Source organism: Triturus cristatus, chromosome 8 (genome assembly GCF_964204655.1).
Source record: "Triturus cristatus chromosome 8, aTriCri1.1, whole genome shotgun sequence".
Lineage (NCBI taxonomy): Eukaryota > Metazoa > Chordata > Amphibia > Caudata > Salamandridae > Triturus > Triturus cristatus.
Genome location: NC_140591.1, coordinates 34,766,865 through 34,788,020, shown reverse-complemented (window position 1 = coordinate 34,788,020; position 21,156 = coordinate 34,766,865). Strand labels below are relative to the sequence as shown.

At 53.1% G+C, this 21,156-nt stretch overlaps 1 pseudogene; it reads left to right on the top strand.

Moving 5' to 3' along the window:
- Positions 1-21,156, top strand: part of LOC146799896 (glucose-6-phosphatase catalytic subunit 1-like) — a 176,196-nt pseudogene that overhangs the window by 3,246 nt on the left and 151,794 nt on the right.

Sequence of the window (21,156 nt, the reverse complement as noted above, 5' to 3'; positions counted from 1 at the left end):
GGAGGCGCAATGGCCTTCAGAGAAAGGACAGAACGTGCAGAGGATCACGACGGGCAGAGGAAGAGACGTGGGCATGGGGGACCCACGAGGGTCCCAAACACTTGGAGGCTGACATCCTGTGGCACTAAGGGGGGCCGCCCTCTTAGGAAGGCCCCCTGCGCGGGCCCGGGACAGCCCCGAGGCCAGGAGGCACACTGGCCTTGAGGGAAAGGACAGAACGTGCAGAGGATCACGACGGGCAGAGGATGTGACGTGGGCATGGGGGACCCACGAGGGTCCCAAATACTGAGAGGCTGACATCCTGTGGCACTAAGGGGGGCCGCCCTCTTAGGAGGGCCCCCTGCGCGGGCCCGGGGCAGCCCCGAGGCCAGGAGGCGCAATGGCCTTCAGAGAAAGGACAGAACGTGCAGAGGATCACGACGGGCAGAGGAAGTGACGTGGGCATGGGGGACCCACGAGGGTCCCAAACACTGGGAGGCTGACATCCTGTGGCACTAAGGGAGGCCGCCCTCCTAGGAGGGCCCCCTGCGTGGGCCCGGGGCAGCCCTGCAGAGGCCAGGAGGCGCAATGGCCTTCAGAGAAAGGACAGAACGTGCAGAGGATCACGACGGGCAGAGGAAGTGACGTGGGCATGGGGGATCCACGAGGGTCCCAAACACTGGGAAGCTGACATCCTGTGGCACTAAGGGGGGCCGCCCTCTTAGGAGGGCCCCCTGCGTGGGCCCGGGGCAGCCCTGCAGAGGCCAGGAGGCGCAATGGCCTTCAGAGAAAGGACAGAACGTGCAGAGGATCACGACGAGCAGAGGAAGTGACGTGGGCATGGGGGACCCACGAGGGTCCCAAACACTGGGAGGCTGACATCCTGTGGCATTAAGGGGGGCTGCCCTCTTAGGAGGGCCCCCTGCGCGGGCCCGGGGTAGCCCCGAGGCCAGGAGGCGCAATGGCCTTCAGAGAAAGGACAGAACGTACAGAGGATCACGACGAGCAGAGGAAGTGACGTGGGCATGGGGGATCCACGAGGGTCCCAAACACTGGGAGGCTGACATCCTGTGGCACTAAGGGGGGCCGCCCTCTTAGGAGGGCCCCCAGCGTGGGCCCCGGGCAGCCCTGCAGAGGCCAGGAGGCGCAATGGCCTTCAGAGAAAGGACAGAACGTGCAGAGGATCACGACGGGCAGAGGAAGTGACGTGTGCATGGGGGACCCACGAGGGTCCCAAAAACTGGGAGGCTGACATCCTGTGGCACTAAGGGGGCCGCCCTCTTAGGAGGGCCCCCAGCGTGGGCCCCGGGCAGCCCTGCAGAGGCCAGGAGGCGCAATGGCCTTCAGAGAAAGGACAGAACGTGCAGAGGATCACGACGGGCAGAGGAAGTGACGTGGGCATGGGGGACCCATGAGGGTCCCAAACACTGGGAGGCTGACATCCTGTGGCACTAAGGGGGGCCGCCCTCTTAGGAGGGCCCCCTGCGCGGGCCCGGGGCAGCCCCGAGGCCAGGAGGCACACTGGCCTTGAGGGAAAGGACAGAACGTGCAGAGGATCACGACGGGCAGAGGAAGTGACGTGGGCATGGGGGATCCACTAGGGTCCCAAACACTGGGAGGCTGACATCCTGTGGCACTAAGGGGGGCCGCCCTCTTAGGAGGGCCCCCTGCGTGGGCCCGGGGCAGCCCCGAGGCCAGGAGGCGCAATGGCCTTCAGAGAAAGGACAGAACGTGCAGAGGATCACGACGGGCAGAGGAAGTGACGTGGGCATGGGGGACCCACGAGGGTCCCAAACACTGGGAGGCTGACATCCTGTGGCACTAAGGGGGGCCGCCCTCCTAGGAGGGCCCCCTGCGTGGGCCCGGGGCAGCCCTGCAGAGGCCAAGAGGCGCAATGGCCTTCAGAGAAAGGACAGAACGTGCAGAGGATCACGACGGGCAGAGGAAGTGACGTGGGCATGGGGGACCCACGAGGGTCCCAAACACTGGGAGGCTGACATCCTGTGGCACTTAGGGGGGCCGCCCTCCTAGGAGGGCCCCCTGCGCGGGCCCGGGGCAGCCCCGAGGCCAGGAGGCACACTGGCCTTGAGGGAAAGGACAGAACGTGCAGAGGATCACGACGGGCAGAGGATGTGACGTGGGCATGGGGGACCCACGAGGGTCCCAAACACTGGGAGGCTGACATCCTGTGGCACTAAGGGGGGCCGCCCTCTTAGGAGGGCCCCCTGCGCGGGCCCGGGGCAGCCCCGAGGCCAGGAGGCGCAATGGCCTTCAGAGAAAGGACAGAACGTGCAGAGGATCACGACGGGCAGAGGAAGTGACGTGGGCATGGGGGACCCACGAGGGTCCCAAACACTGGGAGGCTGACATCCTGTGGCACTAAGGGAGGCCGCCCTCCTAGGAGGGCCCCCTGCGTGGGCCCGGGGCAGCCCTGCAGAGGCCAGGAGGCGCAATGGCCTTCAGAGAAAGGACAGAACGTGCAGAGGATCACGACGGGCAGAGGAAGTGACGTGGGCATGGGGGATCCACGAGGGTCCCAAACACTGGGAAGCTGACATCCTGTGGCACTAAGGGGGGCCGCCCTCTTAGGAGGGCCCCCTGCGTGGGCCCGGGGCAGCCCTGCAGAGGCCAGGAGGCGCAATGGCCTTCAGAGAAAGGACAGAACGTGCAGAGGATCACGACGAGCAGAGGAAGTGACGTGGGCATGGGGGACCCACGAGGGTCCCAAACACTGGGAGGCTGACATCCTGTGGCATTAAGGGGGGCTGCCCTCTTAGGAGGGCCCCCTGCGCGGGCCCGGGGTAGCCCCGAGGCCAGGAGGCGCAATGGCCTTCAGAGAAAGGACAGAACGTACAGAGGATCACGACGAGCAGAGGAAGTGACGTGGGCATGGGGGATCCACGAGGGTCCCAAACACTGGGAGGCTGACATCCTGTGGCACTAAGGGGGGCCACCCTCTTAGGAGGGCCCCCAGCGTGGGCCCCGGGCAGCCCTGCAGAGGCCAGGAGGCGCAATGGCCTTCAGAGAAAGGACAGAACGTGCAGAGGATCACGACGGGCAGAGGAAGTGACGTGTGCATGGGGGACCCACGAGGGTCCCAAAAACTGGGAGGCTGACATCCTGTGGCACTAAGGGGGCCGCCCTCTTAGGAGGGCCCCCAGCGTGGGCCCCGGGCAGCCCTGCAGAGGCCAGGAGGCGCAATGGCCTTCAGAGAAAGGACAGAACGTGCAGAGGATCACGACGGGCAGAGGAAGTGACGTGGGCATGGGGGACCCATGAGGGTCCCAAACACTGGGAGGCTGACATCCTGTGGCACTAAGGGGGGCCACCCTCTTAGGAGGGCCCCCTGCGCGGGCCCGGGGCAGCCCCGAGGCCAGGAGGCACACTGGCCTTGAGGGAAAGGACAGAACGTGCAGAGGATCACGACGGGCAGAGGAAGTGACGTGGGCATGGGGGATCCACGAGGGTCCCAAACACTGGGAGGCTGACATCCTGTGGCACTAAGGGGGGCCGCCCTCTTAGGAGGGCCCCCTGCGTGGGCCCGGGGCAGCCCCGAGGCCAGGAGGCGCAATGGCCTTCAGAGAAAGGACAGAACGTGCAGAGGATCACGACGGGCAGAGGAAGTGACGTGGGCATGGGGGACCCACGAGGGTCCCAAACACTGGGAGGCTGACATCCTGTGGCACTAAGGGGGGCCGCCCTCCTAGGAGGGCCCCCTGCGTGGGCCCGGGGCAGCCCTGCAGAGGCCAGGAGGCGCAATGGCCTTCAGAGAAAGGACAGAACGTGCAGAGGATCACGACGGGCAGAGCAAGTGACGTGGGCATGGGGGACCCACGAGGGTCCCAAACACTGGGAGGCTGACATCCTGTGGCACTAAGGGGGGCCGCCCTCTTAGGAGGGCCCCCTGCGTGGGCCCGGGGCAGCCCTGCAGAGGCCAGGAGGCGCATTGGCCTTCAGAGAAAGGACAGAACGTGCAGAGGATCACGACGAGCAGAGGAAGTGACGTGGGCATGGGGGACCCACGAGGGTCCCAAACACTGGGAGGCTGACATCCTGTGGCACTAAGGGGGGCCGCCCTCTTAGGAGGGCCCCCTGTGCGGGCCTGGGGCAGCCCCGAGGCCAGGAGGCGCAATGGCCTTCAGAGAAAGGACAGAACGTGCAGAGGATCACGACGGGCAGAGGAAGTGACGTGGGCATGGGGGACCCACGAGGGTCCCAAACACTGGGAGGCTGACATCCTGTGGCACTAAGGGGGGCCGCCCTCCTAGGAGGGCCCCCTGCGTGGGCCCGGGGCAGCCCTGCAGAGGCCAAGAGGCGCAATGGCCTTCAGAGAAAGGACAGAACGTGCAGAGGATCACGACGGGCAGAGGAAGTGACGTGGGCATGGGGGACCCACGAGGGTCCCAAACACTGGGAGGCTGACATCCTGTGGTACTTAGGGGGGCCGCCCTCCTAGGAGGGCCCCCTGCGTGGGCCCGGGGCAGCCCCGAGGCCAGGAGGCGCAATGGCCTTCAGAGAAAGGACAGAACGTGCAGAGGATCACGACGAGCAGAGGAAGGGACGTGGGCATGGGGGACCCACGAGGGTCCCAAACACTGGGAGGCTGACATCCTGTGGCACTAAGGGGGCCGCCCTCTTAGGAGGGCCCCCAGCGTGGGCCCCGGGCAGCCCTGCAGAGGGCCGGCCAGGAGGCACAATGGCCTTGAGTGAAAAGACAGAACGTGCAGAGGATCACGAAGGTGACGTGGGCATGGGGGACCCATGAGGGTCCCAAACACTGGGAGGCTGACATCCTGTGGCACTAAGGGGGCCGCCCTCTTAGGAGGGCCCCCAGCGTGGGCCCCGGGCAGCCCTGCAGAGGGCCGGCCAGGAGGCACAATGGCCTTGAGTGAAAAGACAGAACGTGCAGAGGATCACGACGAGCAGAGGAAGTGACGTGGGCATGGGGGACCCATGAGGGTCCCAAACACTGGGAGGCTGACATCCTGTGGCACTAAGGGGGGCCGCCCTCTTAGGAGGGCCCCCTGCGCGGGCCCGGGGCAGCCCCGAGGCCAGGAGGCGCAATGGCCTTCAGAGAAAGGACAGAACGTGCAGAGGATCACGACGGGCAGAGGAAGTGACGTGGGCATGGGGGACCCACGAGGGTCCCAAACACTGGGAGGCTGACATCCTGTGGCACTAAGGGGGGCCGCCCTCCTAGGAGGGCCCCCTGCGTGGGCCCGGGGCAGCCCATGCAGAGGCCAAGAGGCGCAATGGCCTTCAGAGAAAGGACAGAACGTGCAGAGGATCACGACGGGCAGAGGAAGTGACGTGGGCATGGGGGACCCACGAGGGTCCCAAACACTGGGAGGCTGACATCCTGTGGCACTAAGGGGGGCCGCCCTCCTAGGAGGGCCCCCTGCGTGGGCCCGGGGCAGCCCTGCAGAGGCCAGGAGGCGCAATGGCCTTCAGAGAAAGGATAGAACGTGCAGAGGATCACGACGAGCAGAGGAAGTGACGTGAGCATGGGGGACCCACGAGGGTCCCAAACACTGGGAGGCTGACATCCTGTGGCACTAAGGGGGCCGCCCTCTTAGGAGGGCCCCCAGCGTGGGCCCCGGGCAGCCCTGCAGAGGGCCGGCCAGGAGGCACAATGGCCTTGAGTGAAAAGACAGAACGTGCAGAGGATCACGAAGGTGACGTGGGCATGGGGGACCCATGAGGGTCCCAAACACTGGGAGGCTGACATCCTGTGGCACTAAGGGGGGCCGCCCTCTTAGGAGGGCCCCCTGCGTGGGCCTGGGGCAGCCCTGCAGAGGCCAGAAGGCACACTGGCCTTCAGAGAAAGGACAGAACGTGCAGAGGATCACGACGGGCAGAGGAAGTGACGTGGGCATGGGGGACCCACGAGGGTCCCAAACACTGGGAGGCTGACATCCTGTGGCACTAAGGGGGGCCACCCTCTTAGGAGGGCCCCCTGCGTGGGCCCGGGGCAGCCCTGCAGAGGCCAGGAGGCGCAATGGCCTTCAGAGAAAGGACAGAACGTGCAGAGGATCACGACGGGCAGAGGAAGTGACCTGGGCATGGGGGACCCACGAGGGTCCAAAACACTGGGAGGCTGACATCCTGTGGCACTAAGGGGGGGCCGCCCTCTTAGGAGGGCCCCCTGCGCAGGCCCGGGGCAGCCCTGCAGAGGCCAGGAGGCACAACGGCCTTGAGTGAAAAGACAGAACGTGCAGAGGATCACGACGGGCAGTTCGAGTCGGTTGGAGGGAGCTGGGAAAATGCAGAAAAACACTCCACAGAATTTAACGTCCAATGATGTTATTAAGAAAGCACTTTTCAGACTACGGACATCCGTCACCTACAGCACAACACTGACTGCATTGTAAACCATGACTTGTGTTATCAGGCGTACACGCACATGTGTGCACTGACGTGGTGTCTGACTACAAGGTTTTCATTTAGCCACTTCTGTATATATTTGACTATTAATGGGCAATAGGACTGAACATAGGACCTTCGTCACTTCCAGTATCAGCAACTGGCTGACTAAGGTAGGAGGCAGGAACATGAGGGCAGCACGTGCGTCCTGGGGCCACTGAGGGAGAGACCACCACAGGGCCTACATTGCTAATCCTAACCGCCCCCACATTAGAAACAACCCGAGACCTGGAGCTCAGTCCTACCTTAAAAGCAGGGCCAGACAGGCCTTTATTCCAGCGGGCATTTCCCCGGTGGGCTGCCGCCCTTGCATGCCGGTTTGTGAACTCCGGGAGCCTCCTCTGGTGCCTGCCACTCCCCCCAGCTCCCCGAGGCCAGCTGCAGGAGGCACGGGGGACTTCAAGAGAGGGAGGGAAGGGGAAGTTAGAGAGAAAGCAAGAAGAGAAGGAGAAAAGGCGGGAGAGAGAATGAATGGATGGATGGATGGATGGAAAAAGAGTGATAGAGCAAGAAGGCGGAGAGAACAGGGTTGGTTTGAGTATTTCTGCCATGGCTGCTATGGCCCTGCATAAAACCAGTGACACAGGCAGCAAACGTTACAAACAGATATATTTCCGCAAAGTACTAAGACAAAAAACGTATTTACAGTAGTTGGAAAAACTGATACCAAGCAGAATTTCAAAAGAAAGGTTTAAATTCACATTGAAATGTGTGCGTATGGGTTGTGCAAAGTAGTACAATCTGAAAATGTTGCCCACGGGCCCTTTTATGACCAGAATCAAATTCCGCCAGTCCAGACTTGGAAGTAGCAGCACTTTGCATCCTGGGACTTGTAGGCAGGCCCCTGTTTATTGTTATTTCTACCACTGATGTGTAAAAAAGTAAGTAGCAATAATTCTTGCTCACCTCTTCAGGGAGGTGATAGGGGGTGATCGCAGAGAATAATTATGGATAGGGGTTACGATAGGTGCCTCCACGGGTGTCTGTGGAGAGTTCCTCACCCAGGTGTTGGATGCACGTGAAGCGAATGTACTTCACCTCGGGGCTAAGGCTTTTCATTGGCCAATAAGAACAGAATGATGGGAGCTCCTTTGAAGACAACAGAGAGCCAGAAGGCCAGTAAGAATCCTATACTATAGACCCTGCAGAGAACCTGAAAAAAAAACAGAACTGGGGAGCTGTACTGAAAATAAACTAACCATTGTTGATAGGCCCCTGGTCACCTCCTGATTTGAGACGGCAGCAACAACTTGTACAACAAATTAGCGCAGAACCAAACCAGAAGGCTTCAGGGGGTTTAAAACACAGCAGGAGGGTTAATACTTGACTTAAAAAAGATGAACTAGCAGTGGCTAATTTGAGCCGGTGGTTTCCGGTGCTGACACCAGCACTTAATTGTCTGCACTGGACTTATTACAGTCTACCATATGGTGGAGCTATTTATCTTATGTAGAGATGAGCACAACGCAGTTGTTTATGAATGTCTCCTAACCTCACCCAAACCCAGATGCGAAACAAGCATTGGCATAGCCAATAGGTTTAGCCTTTGCGACCTTATAAGTATTTATTTGATTTTGATTTTGATCACTTATATCGCGCACAAATCATCCCCAAGGGGATCTCTCGGCGCTCGCAACAAAACAAGATCTGCGGTCAGAGAGAAGGAAAGAACTGTTAGAAGAGCCAAGTTTTAAGCAACTTTTTGAACGGGGTTAACTTTGAACTTTGGCGAATGTGTTCAGGGAGGCTATTCCATAACTTAGGGGCTAGATAGGAAAAAGCACGACCCCCTATCCTTACTTTCCTGATTTTATTTTCGCACAGGGTTTTGCGATTGCAGGATCTGAGCTGTCTTGAGGGCTGATACCATTTAAGTTTGTCCCTGAGGTAAACCGGTCCCAGACAATGTAAGGATCTGAAAACCAGGCACAACATTTTAAAGGTTGCCCTTTTTCTAACTGGCAACCAGTGAAGTTGGCGCAAAAGCGGCAGAGAGGGAGTTCTCGCAGGCTTATCAATGGCAAGTCGGGCTGCTGTATTTTGTACCACCTGTAACGAGAAAAGAGATCTTCCCGGATACCAACCAATAGGGAATTTCCATAGTCCAGGCGACTCATTAGCAGGGCCTGGATGAGCGTTTTTCTGGCACTCAGCGAGATCCAAGGGAAAATCTTCCTTAGCATCCGCATAGTACCAAAACATGAGGAAGCCAAGGTTTTGACCTGGGTCTCCATTGAGAGCTGGTTGTCTAGAAAGATCCCCAGGTTTCTAGCGCAACTTTTAGGAATGGGAGCTGAGCCCAGTTTTGATGGCCACCAGTCAGGGGTCCAGAAATCCGCAGCTTTGCCGAACAGGAGAATCTCCATCTTAGATGAGTTAAGTTGTAAAAAATGACTACTCATCCATTCGGCAATATCAATCATGCAGGCTGCAAACTTAACTTTCGTGGCTGCGGGATACTTTCCGAAGTTGATAATCAGCTGCGTGTCATCAGCGTAGGAGATGGCCTCAAAGCCACAGTTTCTAATGATAGACGCTAGGGGGGCCACATATAGATTGAATAATGTGTAATAATGTGTAATAATAATTGAATAATTTAGCCATGCAGCACATTATCCTGGGTACTACAACACCTACTGTTACTTCATGTACCACTGGTGAGTGGCCCCGTACACCCAAGGATGGGCTTCCGTGCTATTTAATGAAAATATGATAAAGTATCTTCAAAATTCAAAAAGTGTATTCTTTTAACAAAGAAGGCTTGAAATGAATAGGCACATTATAGCACTCATATATCTGGAAGTGCTTTTATAAGCGATAATCAACAAAAAAGAGCTTATATAACAAAGGCACGTTCAACCATGCCATATGAAAGACCCCAAACCCTAAAGCCTTAAAAACTAAACAATCAGAACGAGCAAGCTCTTTAAAAAAAAACAGCAAATAAAACACCTCCCCAAAAAAATCAGAATGCACGAAATGGAGAAATACTGTTGATATTATATTTTAAACCATAACGGTACTTTGAAGATGAGCACCAGCAAATTAGGAGTTGCTCCTTTCACTTCAAAACGAAAACTGCTGAAAAACGCAAGAGAGGAGCTGTTCCAGATTGCTCCCACGCATTGTTTACCACTACCTCCCTGGCTGCTTATTGATTAACACAGAAGGAGCCAGTCTCATCACCCCTTCACCACCAAGGCTGCATCCACCAAATATTATTTACAAGCAACGCTAGTGAAAATGTAAAGTAATACTAGAGATACACCAGGCAAGCTTTCAGCGGGCGTGGACAGAGGCAGTAACAACAAGTGCTGTTGGGCAACAACAAATTCGGGATTTGGCTGAACGTGTGACGACCTGCGGTTACTTGGCAGCAAAGCAACGCTATTTGAATTTTAACTTTTCCTGTTTTAAATCCAAGAATGCAAATGAAAAAGGGCTCATAAAACTACGCACACTCGAGTTGCATCTACAGGAGATGCCACCTTAAAGTCGAGGATAGTGTTAAAGCAGAGGTGTCGTAAACCCCAAGCTTTAGTAGTTTAAGCGGGGGTGGAGAATTTGATGGGCCTCTTCTGTCTACAGCTCGGCAGACAAAGGCTCAAGTAACGTGAAAGGAAGGTGGTTGGTTGGTTGGTTGAGTGAGTGAAAGGACTGATGCATAGGTGTATGTGAGTTAAAGGGTAGATGGGCAGGTGGATGCATGGCTGAATGAATGAGTGAAATATGGATGTCAGAATGGATGAGTGCAAGAATGAATGGATAGATGAAAGGGAGGTTGGGTGAATGGATACATGTGTGGATAGATGGATAAGTGAAAGAATGATTGGATGAATGAAAGAGAATGGGTGGATGGATGAAAGTCGAATGGATGGATGAGTGAAAGGGTGGATGGATGATGAGAAAGGATGGAGGGATCAGTAAGGGGTGGATGGATGAGTGGAGTGAAAGTGTGGATAGATGGATGGAATGAGAGGGTGGCTAGAAGGATGAACAAAAGGATAGATGGATGGATGAATGAAAGGATGGATGGATGGATGGCTTTAAAAGCCACAGTGGGTGTGAGTTCTTGAGAGTCCTCTTCGCTCTGCAACTTGGCAGATAAAGGGGAGTTAGTAAGTGAAAGGATAGATAGATGGATGTGTGAGTGAAAGGGTACATGGATGGGTGTTTGAAATGGTAGATGGATGGAAGAATGACTTAAAGGATGGCTGGGTAAACGAGTGGATGAATGGATAAAGGATGGATGTAAATGAAAGAATGGATGGATGAGTGAAAGGGAGGGTGGATGGATTGATAGATTAGATAAGTGAAAGGGTGGATGGAGAGACACATGGTGTGAAAGGGTAGATGGATGAACAGAGTGAAAGGGTGGATAAATGAGTGAAAATATGGATGCATGAGTGAAAGGATTGATGGATGAGTGAAAGGATTGATGGATGGGTGAAAGAAAGGATGAATGAAAGAATAGATGGGCGAGTGAAGGGGAGGGGAGGGTGAATGGGTGGATGGATGAGTGAAAGAATAGATGAGTGAAAGGGAGGGTGGCTGAATGAAAGAATGGATGGATGGATGTGTGAAAGCATGGGTAGATGAGTGGGTGGATGGATGATTGAAAGGGTAAATGTATGGATGAGTGTTTAGTTGAAAAGATGGGTGAAAGGATGGATGATTGGATGGCTGAGTGGAAGGATGGATGGATGAATGAGTGAGTGAAAGGGTAGATGGATCGACAGAGTGCAAGGACAGATGGATGGACTGAAAAGGTGAATTTGTGTAGTGAAAGGGTGGATGGATGGATGGATGAATGACAGTAAAGATTAGAGGATTAGTGGAAGGGTGGATGTAGAGATGGATGAGTGAAAGAGTGGATGGATAGATGGATGGATAGGTTTGGATATGCATGCATAGGTTTGAATATGGCCGGATGGATGGACGGAATGGTGCAAGACTGAAGGATAGATGAATGGATGACAGAAAGTTATGGTGAAATTGTGGATATCAGCAGGTGGGTGGAAGGATGAATGTATAGATGCTTGGATGGAAGAGACAAGAGAGTTTGTCTGGCGAGGGTCGTGATTCATGCCATAAACGTTTTGGTTCGAAGTGGGGGTGTATTTTAATTTTCTGGCTACTCCCTTGGTTTAAGAGGTACCGTCCCCTCAGGCTGCCTGTATGTTGTGGTGTGCATGGAACCTGTCTGCGGGTGTGGTTAGCTGGCACACTGGGCCCTTAATGGTAATCCAATGACTCCACATTGACCCCTGGCCAGCTATGGCTCGCAGTAACTCTGTAAATGAATATGTGGCAGCTGCTTGTTCTATGCACATTCTTACAGCCTTTGAGAGAGTGATCCATTGTGATGGGACTGACCGCTGTATCTGCAGAACTATAAATAGCCTATTTCCTACCTTGTATGAAATCAGGCTTCATTTGAATAATGTTTAGCTGCTTCAGTTACATGTAACTTAGAAGAATCCATTCTCCAATGTTACAATGCTGCCTTAACATCAATACACTGAAGACAATATTTCACTTGAAATGAGTCATGCACGTAATCAAGAGTGATACGCTGATGTTGCTCATTGATTATTCTTAATGTGTGAATTTAGTTACACATAAAGCTGCTATCCTGTAAGAGCATCTCCAAGCAACAAAGCTCGAGCCTAAATATCGCCCTCACTGACGTCCTTATTTTGCGTGTTCTCCAAGAGGGGCAGTTAGGGATGCTGGAGTGTGCATTTCAGCTTCCCTAAACTGCATTTTAAATTCATTAACATTTCAAAAGGTCAACTCTTTCACAGCCCATAAATACAGTGAGGACGTGCTGGTGATAGTTTGCTCATGCGTGACCCAGTTTAAGAAAAGCTGTCATTTTGATTTCAAATCCAATTCCATTCTCTATTATTTAAACTTTCTGCTACGATCCGTTATCAGGGTGGTACATGGTGTGGAATTATAAAATAACTATTCCTTGCCCCTCAGCGCCGGTGCTTTCATCGGCCAGCGCTCTCGGCTAAAGAGAAGCTGGGCACAGTCAGCCATGGAGGCAACGAAAGAACAATTGGGCAAGGAGGTGGAAGGCATGTAAACTGACATATCCCACAGAAACTGGGATGCTTTTCATAGTTTCTGTAAACACTGGCAATGCCGCTGCCGGCTCAAAGGTCACAGAACAGTAGCAGGTAAATCCATAGAGCCTCCGTGGATTACTGTTGGAATGCTGCATTAAAATGCAAGCAGCTTTGGGTGCCAAAGCTGAACACAGGCAAACAGTAACACAAGCAGTGTACCAAGTAAACGATAGTCCCCCAAATGACAGATAAACAACCAAAGTATAAAGGTAAACAACCAAAGCATAAAGATACAGTACTTGGTCCCTGCTCAGTGGATGGAAATGAAAGACAAAAAGGAGGTACTGCTCATTTGTTGAAGATGATGCAGCCCAAGCCCTTGCCCTGCAATGGTGTGTAGCAGTGGCAGCTGGTGAACTTTCAAACAAGTGGAGTTTAAATACCAGCCGAATATGGCACCGAGCAAGCAGGTTTATCGAGAACGCCCAACTCAATCTGGGTGGAGATGGGGAGGAGGGAGTTGTGCTTGGCTTTCCTCCACAAGAGTGCTCTGGAAACAATTATGATAAAGGGCACATTTTGTAGCACAGTTTTCAATCAAAATTGGCTAGAAGATTTTTAGAAACAGTTCAGAAAATGCTCTTATACATCAGGCTGGCCTGCTGCGTTACAAATTCTACTGATGTGGGTGTTTGAGTCTTGGACGCTATACATGGAATACACTTTTATGTTTTCCAAGAATAAATCAGTATGGTGCTCTTGAAAGAGGGAGAAATCCCCCAACTCCCACGTTTATCAATCAGTACGATTGAAACAATATTTTTATCAAGTTCAAGGCACACAACAATGCATTCAAAAGCGATATTAGACAATTATTTCATTGCAAAGAAAAATGCTGGGATTCTTGTTTCTTCTACGATGTGTTCTTTAATACTTTTTAGCCATACGCCAACGCGTTTCGTCGCAGTGGGGGAATCACCCCTTGCGACTTCCTCAGGGCTGCTAAATTCCAATGATCTCTCAAGGGATCATCCTAAAATCCGAGTACAACTTTGGAGGATTCCAACCGCTGTTTCTTAGTGCAGTCCGCCAAACGTTAAAAGGTTCTGTTTCCACAATTGGGATATCCTATATTCGCAATCCTCAAAGAGTGTCCCCAATTATTCCACTCTCGCTATATTAGGAGAATACAGAAAACAACTATACAATTTCCATTCAGTGTCGGCGGGAATTCAAACATTTCTCCCGTGGCGTCTCCTCGTGGGTGAGTCCATTCGTCCCGGATACAAGCACGATATGTTACATTCCTCCACAATCTATCTTTCTGATTATATTATAAACAGCCCAGTGCCCAAACCAATTTTTCCAAAATATGACTAGATACAAAATGTTGAATACTATTTTATGTGTACTGAAATTTCCAACAGACGCATTGACCCCAGCCACAAAACTGTATGTACACACCTCAATCTGTCATTGAGGAACCCTAATTGTTCCACCAGTGGGAATACACACACCTCTGCCAGTACACCTCAAAGAGCACAAACATAGCTTTGCCTGTGCAGCTAACACTTTATTTGCGGTTGCAAAGCCCCATATATTCTTCCACTCAAGAGCACACAGCTGTGCCTGCATACCTCATGCGGTTCCTAACAGAAGCCATCCTGCTATTCCACCAGCATACATGCCAACATTTCCAACCTGTAAAGTGGGGGATTTGGGAAACAAATCGGGGGTGTGCATCATCTCCCTTGACTTCTATCACAGCAGAGGCAATTTCTGGTGGAAGACAGTGAAAAATAAGCAATTTTTCCTTCACAAATTGGGAATCTCCCGCATGAATGTTGGCATTTATGCACCAGCTCTGTTCTGCTGGTAAAATTCAACATTCCCTAGCAGCACCTGCTGCATTCAACTAGTGGGTAACTGGCACGCGCATCTGAGTGCACATGCAATGTGTCTACTTTTGTAAAGAAGCAGCCATGCCAAGTGACCAGTTTCTTGCTTAGACTCAAGTAAGTGAATATGAATCAAGCAGCCACAAAATGCAGATGAGCAGCTATCCAGTCCACCTTCATAGGCACACATGTCTACTGTTTTCCTTAAATAAAGTTCTGCTCTGTTAGGATGGGAATGTCCCCTCAATGGTGAACAACTGGTACCCCTGACCTGCTTGTCAAACCACATGTATGGTATCTTGACTTTCTGTTGGCCCTAGCAGCATGCTTATGCTTATCAAGCGTGTGCACAGAAGCGTAGGCCTGTCCTGGGTAATACAGGGTCCAGAACTGTTGAGTGCCCTGGAAGGGTGCACAAGGTGTGCACTCTGAACACGCGTAAGGCTACTGCCCATGTCCTAGTTAAGTAACATTAAGTGCTGCTGACAGTATACAGTGTTTTATGGCTATTTTGTATCACCAGACACTTCTCTCAGTGACAGGTGACAGCGGCATCTACTCACCCTCCTGTGTATAATTCTGCTTTGATGTGAACCCAGGCCTTGCACTGGCATTCTGTGTGTGTCGCGTGTGTGTATGTGCAATAAGGGTGTAGTGCATGTATGGTATTAGGACTCTGTGTGAGGGGAAGTCTGAGTGTTGGGACCAGTGCGATCCATTTCCAATGGCCTCTGGTTTAGCTTGGCACAAGATGGAGGGTGATACAGCTTCCCCAGATAGGGGAGGTGCATTGGCTGCTGACCTGTAGCTGGAGGCTGAATAAGAATGGAAACAGGGCTGCCCTTAGACATTCAGTGAGGCCCTTCCTAGCAAAGGGCTGCTGATTGGTTCCCCCTGAGCCTTGTCATTTGACACATAATAGGTGTGAGGGGTGGGACTGGTGCTTCTGGTCGAGGGAAGTAGGTTCCTAGACACAGTCTATCCTTTTGTTGGTTCCTGATGACTGATTCAGAAAGACAGATGGCACTAAGGTGTGGAGACTTCATCATGTCCTTGTTTTATAGACCCCCCAGCTTTGAGCAAGCATTGTTCTACCTGAGAAACCTTTACATTTGTTGTTAATCAGTTTATGAATCCTAAAGCTACGATTACAGCAATTGCACCGACCTAGGAACTATGTCAAATGTGTCCATTTTCTTTAAAAAGAAAATTGTCGATATATACAGTAATTTCATGAATCCGCATAAACCTATATGAGCTGTTTTCTCTTTAAACGTGTTTGAGACATTACTGGAAACTGACACACTATTGGTCCTAACGTTTGTTAAATCCAGGGCACATCCTCCAGGTCATTTATATATGGCTTCTTTAACATATATCCCCCTACTTGACCATGTTATGTAAGCAATATCTCTCTCTCAGGCTGTACTCCCTACCCGATGGAAGAAATCTCAATGAATCCCTCTTATAAAAAACCTGTGGCCAATCATTAGCACTTGCCAATTACCAGCCAATCTCTTTATCAACCTCTCCCTGCCAACATTTTGAAACAATTGCTAACAAGAAGATTTTGGAGTGTTTGGACTCTAATCTGTTGCTGAACCAGTGCTTAATTTGAGCCGGTGGTTCACGGTGCTGGACACCGGCACGCCATTGGTTTATGGTGCTCGGCACCGGCACTTAATTGTCAACAACACAGGTATGACAGTCTGCCACATGGTGGCGCTGCTCATCTAATTTAGAAATTAGCAGAACAACGGTTGTTTATGAATACAATATAAATTCAAAATTACTAATACGTACCTCCCCAGCCATTCCTTTGGTTTTGGGGACCTGGAATAATCTGGACTGTTGCACTTACAGGGGAGAGAGTGGTTTGGGTGTCATCATTGGAAGCAATGATGGGCAAGGGGTGGTGCCGGCTGCAGTGGCCTCCTGGCCCTGGAACTTGTTGTTTTACAAACTAAGCACTGGGCCGAATATCTCTCAGTCTTGATTTAGCACAAACACAGCATAGAGTCAGCTTTAGTGCAGCTGTTGATGATGTGGGAATGATATTGGGCCGGGGTTGGGCTTGACAGCCCTGGTTCTATTGGCCCATCAGCCACTTGAGATGCTTTGTCTCATGGGGCTTCGGGTCGTTTGCATTCATAATTTACCACTAAATGGACTGGTTCATTATTGACAGACTTTTCCTGTGCTGTCTCCCTCCTCTCCCTCCTCTCCTTCTCAATCATCCTTTCAAACTATAATCTTTTGGGTATGGCTTATGGCTGGGCATATCCCTGGGCCTTTGCTTTTCAATGTATATAGGTCTCCCTTGTCAAAATATGTTCGGTCTTAGACGAAACCCATATTATTGTGCTATGTCATAGGAATTTCTGACATTAAACAACAACTTTGTTATTGGCATGACAGCAGTATCTATGAGGATGAATGAAAGGGTTAAAGTCCAATAAAACGAAAATACTGCTGTTTGTTTTGAACCTTTCTTGGCAGCCTCAAGAGTTGTGACCGATCCCTACTCTGGTTGCCTCAGTCGGGAATCTTGGTATCCCAAGAGAGCAGCACCCCTCCAGGTTACACAAGTGCACCCACATGCTTTGCTCTTAAGGATGCTAAGAACACTATACCTGTGCCTGCCATGGACCGTCCTAAGAGGTGACACAAGCGTTCATTATTTTGTAACTTGATTATGGCATTTCCCTGTATTTGGCTATTTCCAGAAATGTACTGCTGAAGTTACAGGTTGTGCAAAATTCAGCAGGCTCTGTGATTCCCAGTCTCCCCAGATCAGTTCACATCTACAACCACCCTATAGATTTACATTGGCTGCCATACTCAAGTGTGAATGTTTAAGATGCCTTGCTTGGCTTCTAATGTGTTTCATCTCTGCGTCCACTACGGCCCCGCCCCCTGACTGCCCATTCTCTGCCCCTACCTCCTGCCTCCCGCCTCCCAGCCGCTCCTCCCTCCCACCTCCCATATATGGCGGCCGCAGCGCGGTGAGGAGAGCGACCCTCGACCTTGTTAGGTAGGTCGCTACCCCTCCGCACAGCACCGCTGCTGAGGAAAGTTGTGGCCCTCCTCCACCCACAGGCTACCACCTGCGCCTCATCCCTGGTGGCCAGTGGTAGGCCTTAGGTCTGTTCTATTGTTCATCGTACTGCCCTTATCATTTCTTTTTTGCTGTCTGTGACTGCTGTTATCTGTCTTCCCCCTGTGCCTGTATTTTCTCCTGTACCCTTCTTTCCTTCTGTTCCCATCGTCACCCCCGTGATTCTGTGCCCGTTTTCCTTCTGTGAAACCCCTGATTCTGTGCCCGTTCTTCCTTCTGTGACCCCCGTGACTCTGTGCCCGTTTTCCTTCTGTGACTCCTGTGACTCTGTGCCCGTTTTCCTTCTGTGACCCCCGTGATCGTCTGCCCGTTTTCCTTCTGTGACTCCCGTGATTCTGTGCCCGTTTTCCTTCTGTGACCCCCGTGATTCTGTGCCCGGTTTTCCTTCTGTGACCCCCGTGATTCTGTGCCCTTGCCTTCCGTGCCGTTCACCGCTCCCGTTCCCGCTGTTGCGTCCCCTGGGGCCCCACCCCCCTGACTGCCCATTCGCTGCCCTTACCTCCTGCCTCCCGCCCACCAGCTGCTCCTCCCTCCCATGTCCCAATATATGGCGGCCGCTGCACGGCCACACAGTGGGCGCCGCGCGCCTAAGGCAAGCCCGTCCGTGCCCGTCTGCACCTGGACCACACCCAGCTCCAGGACCCCTGGCCCCCACGAACGCCACGATGCCCGCCTCTGCTACGATTCCAGCACCCTCCATGCACTCAACGCCGGACAATCACGCACCTGCTGCCTGGCCGCCCCAAAGCGCTCCCAAGGCCCTTCTCCTGCCGGAACTGCAGCTTCACCAGCATCCGGCCCGCCAACCCACCCACCAAAGAACCCAACTACCTCAGATGCATCCTTCTCAACACCCGCTCCGCACGCAAACACGCCGTGGAACTCTGGGACCTACTGGACTCCAACACCCCAGATGTCGCCTTCCTGACGGAGACCTGGCTGAACCCCTCCTCGGCACCCGACATTGCCATAGCCATCCCGGAAGGCTATAATATCACCCGCAGGGGCCGCACCAATGGAGTAGGAGGAGGAATCGCCATCGTCCACAGGAACACTCTCAAAGTCTCAACCAACACCGACGACACCCTCAGCACCGCCGAACACCTGCACTTCCATATCCACACCGACCCCAACACCATCCTCAGAGCCACCCTCATCTACAAATCAAATCAAATCAAATCAAGTGTTTGTTAAGTGCGACTACTCACCCATAAGGGTCTCAAGATGCTGGAGGTGTGGGGGGGTTCGCAGGTTCCAGTCCATCAAGGAGGGGGTCTGTCAAAGAGCCAGGTTTTGAGGTTTCTTGCGAAGATGGGGAGCGATGTTATCTGTCTGAGGTGGAGCGGAAGGTCATTGCAGGGTCTGGCAGCGAGGAAGGAGAATGAACGGCCTCCGATCTGGTCTTTCTGGTGTGGGGGACCATGGCGTAGGAGAGCTGGGCTGATCGTAGGATTCTTTGGGGTGCGTGGACTTTGAGTCGGCTGTTCAGGTATGCTGGTCCAGTGTCGTGGAGGGCCTACTGAGCGTGGGTTAGCATCTTGAAGGTCACTCTAGCTTCGATGGGGAGCCAGTGGAGTGTGCGCAGTTGCTGGGAGATGTGGCAGTGTCTTGGCAGGTTGAGGACCAGTCTTGCGGGGGCATTTTGGATGTTCTCTAGCTTGCGGGTGAGGTTTTTGTTTATTCCGGCATAGAGGGCATTGCCGTAGTCGAGCATGCTGGTGACCAGGGTGTGAGTGACGGTCTTTCTGTGTTCGAGGGGGATCCATTTGAAGGTCTTACATAGGAGGCGGAGGGTGTGGAAGCAGGAGGACCAGACGGAGTTGATCTGGCGGGCCATTTTGAGTTCTGAGTCCAGGATGAACCCCAGGTTGCGTGCGTGGTCCGTGGGGGTAGGCGGGCTTCCGAGGGCAGGGGGCCACCAGGTGTCATTCCAGGCGTCTGGGTTTGGGCCCATGATGAGTACTTTCGTTTTTTTGGTGTTTAGTTGTAGGCAGCTGGTTTTCATCCATTTGGCGACGGCTTCCATGCCTTCTCGAAAGTTGTGTCTGGTGGTGTTGGGTTCGTTGGATAGGGAGAGGATGAGTTGGGTGTCGTCTGCGTATGAAACAATGTTGAGTCCGTAGGTTCTGATGATGGGGGCAAGCGGAGCCATGTAGATGTTGATTAGCGTAGGGCTGAGGGAGGACCTCTGGTGTACTCCGCAGGTGGTAGGTATAGGGTTTGAGAGGAAAGGGAGGAGTCTGACCCGCTGCGTTCTGCCGGAGAAGAAGGAGCGGATCCAGTCGAGGGCCTTGTCTTGGATCCCTGCGTCATGGACTCTGCGTATTAGGGTGCGGTGAGAGACTATGTCGAACGCTGCTGAGAGGTCGAGGAGGATGAGGGCTGCTGTTTCTCCTTTGTCCAGTAAGGTACGGATGTCGTCTGCTGCGGCGAGGAGGGTGGTTTCCGTACTGTAGTTTTTTCTGAAAAACTACAGATTGGGAGGAGTCGAGGATGTTGTGCTCTTCGATGAATGTGGTGAGTTGGCTGTTGATGGCTTTCTCAATGAGTTTCGCTGGGAACGAGAGCAGGGAGATGGGTCTGTAGTTTTTGAGGTCGGTGGGGTCCGTCGAGGGTTTCTTCAGGAGGGGGTTGATCTCAGCTTGTTTCCAGTCGTCAGGGAACGAGGCGGTTGACAGAGAGCAGTTGATGGTGTGGCAGAGCATGGGTGCGATGGTGTCGGCGGCTCTGTTGAAAATGTGGTGGGGGCAGGGGTACGTGGGGGCCCCGGAGTGGATTGACTTCATCGTCTTCAGTGTGTCTTCAGTGATGAGGGCTGTCCAATTGTCGATCGCTGGCTTCAGGGTGTCGGGGTGGTTGGTGTGGGTTCAGTGTGTTGGTTGTCGTCGTCGAAGTTGTCGTAGATGCTCTTGATTTTGTGGTGGAAAAAGGTGCTGAGTTTGTCGCAGAGGTCTTGTGAGGGAGGGATATTGGTGGACTCGCTAGTGGTTTGGGCGAACTCCTTGATGATGTTGAAGAGTTCTTTGCTGTTGTGTGCATGAGTGGAGATTCTGTCTTCAATCGCTTTTTTCCTCGTTTTTCTGATGAGTTGGTGGTGGGCGTTGGTGGCGACTCTGAAGTTGTTGTGGGCTTCTGTGGATTTGGTGTTCCTCCAGGCCTATTCGAGGCAGCGGCAAGTGCGTCTGGGCTCTCGAAGTTCGGTGGTGAACCATCTAGCTTTCTTGGCGTGGGTGTTGTTGTTTTTCTTGAGGGGGGCTATGGTGTTGGCGCTGTCGGAGAGCCATCTGTGCAGGGTTTGGGCTGCGGTGTTGGCATTGTCGTTTTCCGCGATGGTTGGTGTGGAGTTGCTGAGTGATGAGGTTAGCTGGTCTCAGACCGCCTTATCTACAGACCCCCGAACCACGAGCACAGTTCAGCGACTCCATCACCGACCTCGTCAGCACACACGCCCTCAGCTCCACAGACTACATCCTCCTAGGGGACCTGAACTTCCACCTCGAGAACAACAACAACACAACTCCTCCACCCTGATCAACAACCTCGCCAACCTCGGACTCAGACAACTCGTCACTACACCCACCCACCCACTCCGCCGGCCACACGCTTGACCCCATCTTCTCCGCAAGCTCCCACATCTCCTTCAACCACACCACTGAGCTCC